Source organism: Centroberyx affinis, unplaced genomic scaffold (assembly GCF_046629955.1).
Source record: "Centroberyx affinis isolate AG114_WGS23_722 - 3 ecotype Tasmania unplaced genomic scaffold, CSIRO-AGI_Caff_v1 ptg003328l_1, whole genome shotgun sequence".
NCBI lineage: Eukaryota > Metazoa > Chordata > Actinopteri > Beryciformes > Berycidae > Centroberyx > Centroberyx affinis.
Genome location: NW_027281329.1, coordinates 58,086 through 64,085, shown reverse-complemented (window position 1 = coordinate 64,085; position 6,000 = coordinate 58,086).

Below are 6,000 nucleotides of genomic sequence, written 5' to 3'. Positions count from 1 at the left end.
CCTCTAGCTGAAACAAATCGTGGGTAACAAAAAGCCACGCTGTCCTCCTTTTAGAGATAAGTAAACATTTTTTGGGGAATATATTTTTGGGCCCCTCATGCAGTTGTGGTTTAGAAAAGATTTATTTTGCTTTTTGTTGATCTCCACTCCCCTCCCAATACCCTCCATCACAAATGTGATAATGGGGAGCTCTGACAAATGGAATTGTTTTGAATAGCCATCCCAGGCTGTCCTTTCCCTGATGAAACACATTTGTTTCTGCGGGTTGTCCTCCTCAGACATCCTCACAGGGAAATGGTCTTTTCGCAGCTTCCTCTCCGGTGTCAGAAAGACAGAATCTACTCTCTGAAATGTAATTATCACAAATGGAGGAGCGGAGGAGCCGGGCTTGCATGCACACGGCCACCCTGCTCAGTCACTCAGGGTGATTCCCCCTGTCTGAGCGCACAAAGACATTATTACACTAACCCATCTCAATACATTTGGTAGGCTGGGTACTCTGCTTGCACACTATTCACTAGTCTATTATTGACTCAACAATAATTTTAGTAATTTTCTTAAAATAAGTGAAAAAAATCTGCCAGTGGTGCTAGATAATTTAACTTGTTTCCAATACAAATAAACTTGTTTTAAGAATCTTGCAGAATCAATTGTAATTTCTGTAATTTCTACTTAGTGACTGATCTGCTTTTATCTGACTTGTTTCAAGATATTGACACTCATTTCTAGAAAATTCCTGAAAGAAGTGAAATTGCATTGGAAACAAGCGGAGTTATCTCACCTCACTGGCAGAATTTTTCGCTTGGTTTAAGAAAAATAAGATTTAAATGCTTAATATGAGACTAAATGACTTGTTAAGATGGATGTTTCTGGCAGTGCAGAGTGACTAGAGAACAACACATGTGCAGGAGCCTGTACAGTAGACTGAGCTGTACGCAGGGTCACTAGAAAACCCCCGTTGTTTCCCCAGGAGTCTATTCTTATTTCAATCAACACATGCATGGATTGGCATTAGTAATTAAATGTCATTTGAGGTAATGTGCGTTGAAACGAGCGCCCTCCCTTACTGTCCCAGAACCCCACCTTCACCCCTCCACCCCTGTACATCCCCACCCACACCCACACCCACACCCATGAAATGTGATAAACTGTGAAGTATAGTTGGGATGGAGACAGGACATTTGTTACTGGATCATCTGTAGGAGAGAGAGGAGGTGAATGAGGAAGGAGACAATGCATTTTCAATGACTCATATGGTAAGGATTTTTGTGTTCATAATGGAAATCCAATTTATTCTCTATAATGATGCCATTTATCAATGTCTGCAGGATGGGAGTGTTGCTGTTTTGCGTAACTTATGTTTGTGTGTATGTTTATGTAGCTATTGTTAGGTGTGTTGTGTAACTGTGGGGTCAAAAATGAAAATTGCGGCAATTTAATCTCACAGGAGTTTTTATTTGCTGCTATTTATGTGGTTGAACATCTGTCCTTGCTGTGGTTGTCATTGTTGCTGTCTTGTTTAGATGGGGTTTCCTCTAATCAAACCAGTAAGCATGCCTCCGTCTGGCCGTGTTTTGTCCCCTGCCATTTACCAAGCCATCTATGTTAGATGTGCAGCCTGCTGACTGATGTAGGATAATGGTGAGAGAGACTGAAATAGCCGCTGCACAGAATAGGATGTCAGGATGGTAAAAAATTATGTCCAATAATGTGGATTTACTTACAGCAATCACATTCATTTAATTTTATTACAGTGACACTGATGGAAATAGCTGGCAGCCTGCATGAAAATGACTGGCAATGTCATTGACCTCGCAACTAAGGAATATAAACAAAATTGGATCTCTCTCTCCCTCCCTCTCTCTCTCTCTCTCTCTCTCTCCCTGTCTGTCTCTTTCTCTCTCTCTCTCTCTCTCTCTCTCTCTCTCTCTCTTTCTGATGCGTGAGCAGAAAGGCATTAATAATTACTTCATTGTAATAGCAGCCTGATGCTTGTTGAATCCAGAGTCATAGATGCCAATGGTCTATCCAACAACCAATATCATCTCTATTTGATGTATTCAGTGTTGAGTAGGCACAATGTGTGTGCTTCCATGCTAACATGTGTGCTGTGTATGTGTGTGTGTGTGTGTGTGAGAGAGAGAGAGAGAGAGAGAGCGAGAGAGAGAGAGAGAGAGTGGTAGTCTGCCAGTGGATCCGCTAAAAAGAATTGGTGAACTGTAAGGGAGGAAGGAAATAGTCAGGAAATGTCTGTATCTCTGCTGCCTCTGAGCTGAAACTCCACTGCTATCTCTTCTCTGGATCTCCTTTTGTTTTTTATGGGAAGGTTGGTTGAGTGAGGGAGGATATCAAGAGTGATGGAGTCAGCTGTCAGGGTTTGGCAGGGCTGGGGAGCCCTATCTCTCTCTGACAAGGCTTTAAATGTCCTCTTGTCCAAAGGTTGTGGTTTCAATTTTCCTCCCTCTCCCATCCTATTGGGGACAAAGTACAGCCACCACAACTAACAGCCACAGATTCCAATCTAAACTCTAATGAACTAAGAAACTTGCACTGTGTGTGTGTGTGTGTGTCCAATATGGAAGTGGAAGGTACTATACATTTCTAAAAGTAAATATCTTTTATCGGCCTAACTTAGAAACAGCTGACAAAGATTTTGTTTATTCAGTCAAGACAATCTGTGGAATCCTGCATCTCAGATTTTATTGCAGGAAGTGGAAAGTACTTTTTTAAGACCTGTTAGCTGGATACACGATTGATTTTTTTTTTTTGTAATGAAATTCAAAGACACATTTTCTCAGCGGCAGCAATTGATTATGACAGTGTGGATTGCCTATAGCAGAGAGGGAAAAAAACAAGAATCAGAAGTGTTATTGATGTTATCTGCTCTTCCAGAGCAAGGTGACCAGTCTTGTGATACTGACAGGTTGAAGGAGGAATCAAGGCATCGCGGCAGGGCTGTTCCTCCAGCTGCTGTCATTCCAACTCTATAGCCTGGCTCAGAGCCACCAGCTCACGGCTCTGGAGTGCCGTAAAGAAGAGTTATAATGTTATTGAAGACCTCCGTTCATGTGCTTCTTATCCATCGATTCCCAGTTTTAACGCAGTTGTAGAAATCACTTCCATTGAGGTACATCACTAAGTCCTAGTGTACAGACTTGTACAAAACTTTGTAAATTACCAATTACCAATAACGTGTGTGATCTACTGTGTGTGTATGTGTGTGTGTGTGTGTGTGTGTGTGTGTGTGTGTGTGTGTGTGTGTGTGTGTGAGTGTGTGTGTGTTTGTATACACGAGTGATCACAGTCACACATGGCTAGCTGAGGCCTAGGTAGTATATATTAGTGGATGGGTGTGTGTGTGGATGGGGGTCAGGGTTTATTCATTGGCTGGGTTAGCACTCTGCATTTAATTGTAATAATTGTACACTCTGCATTGTGTGTGTGTACAGCAATGAGGAAGGGAGCGTGCAAACTGTCACCTGTGTCCTTACGATACACCAAAGGCTGCAGCACCCACTCTGATAATAGAGATCAGACCCGAGTATTAATAATCCACATTTAAACTCATCGGCCCAATTAATAAATACAAGACATCAGATCACTGAACTGATGAGTAGACTGACACTAAATGCACTAACAACTGACAAAAGACGAGAATATATGTGGAATAAATGAGGACACGGCATCTGGCCCTTTCACGGCTCATTGAGTTGATGGAATACTAATAAAAGCCATATGACAACAGCATACTAAGTGTGCAATTAATATTCTAAAATATTCCTGCACCGCATGTGGCAAAGACCTGTTCGAGGCTCCCTCATTGGCAAAGTGACGGCGCTGTCTCTCCGGTAAAGGGGAGATGTCCTTATTAACCTTTTTTCCCTGCGCTCTCCCTCTAACAAAGCAGCCGTGGCACATGGCAGATTGGTCAGTTGGCTGCGGGCTCTACTGGATGTACAGGGTGCACACAGCACCCGTTTGTCTTCCTGTTGCTGCGCCTGCGCCTGACAGCCATTCTGTCAGTAAATAAATAACCTCATATGGAGACACAAAGCAGGGCATTTTCTCCTTTAAGCTGAAGGGGCAGAGGGAGATAATTGATTAATTTGGAGATGAATCAAAGCCTTGAGTGATGAAACTTCATATCACAATTAAAAAGAGGAGGCAGAGCAAAGTTGTGCATTGGGGATCTGAGTGCCAGACGATGGATTGGTAACGTGAAGAAAAAGCGGTAAACCCGTGACTAAGCAAAGGGCTACGGTGGCAATATCATAAAAGAGGACTGTGGCAAATCATTCTCTGTATCACATGTATTTGAATTTCATTTTATCCTGTCTTTACTTTTTCATTCCTCTGGAATAACTTTTCTGCGCCATTTCCACACAACATCCGAGGATGGCTTTGTTGTGCAGTTGCATGGGGATAGTCTCCCGAGACGCTCGTCTCACACATTTATTATACTGCTCTGTCTCCTGGGTATGCTCAGGTAGGCAGATAGAGCAGGCGGAGGGGCCCAGAAAGGCCCGCTGCTGCAGATGATTGTCAGCTCCAGAAATTCAGGCCAGCTTTACATCAGCCTTACCTCAGCTGCTCTGAATAGGAGCCATCCTCTGGGCTGAGCCTATTGTCAAACCATGCTATGTTATTTAAATATTTCATCCTACAATTTGAGTTGCATCCATTCTGAATGAGATGACTTCATCAGTGAAGTGAAGGCACTATGCTGCTCATTCCAGAGTTGGAGTAATCAGTCAGGTTTGCAGATACATGACCTGTGCTTTATTACAGCACTACAAGGCCTGTTACCACTTAACCCACATAATCATTTGTAGACTCTTCACTGTCACAATGTTGGGAAGAAGCAGCCCGTTGCCAAGCAATATTAATTCTTTTCAAAACCTGCGGACGACCGGCGTGAATGTTGAAAGTCTTCACATTACTTCAATATAAAACCAGCTCTCTTCACTTTTGGCAGGACAGAAGAGCACTGCTGGATCTCTCAGCAGGTGAATAAACAACTCCCTCCATATTAATAGCTTTAGCAAACCGCTTTCATCTTCTGTTTGTGAAAAGGCTTTTAGTAATAACTGAATGTCCACCTGTGATTCAAAAAAATGAAATAAAAGAGGTAAAGAGTGAGAAAAGATAAAAGATAATGATGGAAAAAAATACCTTTGAACAGATTTCTGCACATGCTGAGCATTGGAAGCAGCTACTTGTTAAATTTTGATAAGAAGAAGTTTATATCAGGTAAGATTAGATACTGCTTTTAGAGCTCATTACAGAGGGAGAATTTTAAAGATATACTATGTGGGACTATAACATTTATTTCTGGTTTGCTTGCTGCTCTGTTGCCATGGACGATATCATCTGCTAAGCTGTCTAGCCCTGTCAGTGCCTGGTGCATCGTAGTGTGCGGCCTTTTAAAGCAAAAAGCAGGTCACTTTGAACGCTACAGGCCCTCCCTGTCCACTGTGCAGGGGTCAGGAAAAAGCAATTTGCATTTTAACATGGGGGCCAGTGTGTGGAGAGGCGATGAGCAAAGCGGCGCTCCTGCTCCGCACTCCCTGAAGGGCGGGCACTCTCCAATCACTTTTGACACCCCCTTAATAGAGAGGCATCGCCGCGCTGTAGCCTGCCGACTAACAAACGAGATTTATAATCCCGTACATACTAATACATGCCTCTGATTTATTTATTTATTATAGTTTTTTTTACTGTTCATTTGGATGAACATAAACACAGTCAAATCATTCTTATTCAGTGATGGGTCCTGATCTTGAGGCAGACGATTCACAGACGATTAATATTTCAACTAAAGTTTGACCAAAACATATTTCTTTGTGAATAGTTGAGAGAAATATCTCCGGTGACCTTCAGCAAGACGGCAGTCGTACGGCTCTGCGGCTCTAGCGAAGGCTCAAGTCTCGCTGCATCAGATATTTTCTGTCCAGGCCCGAGATTGTAAATGGATGATAGCTGCCATTTGCGAAGGTTACA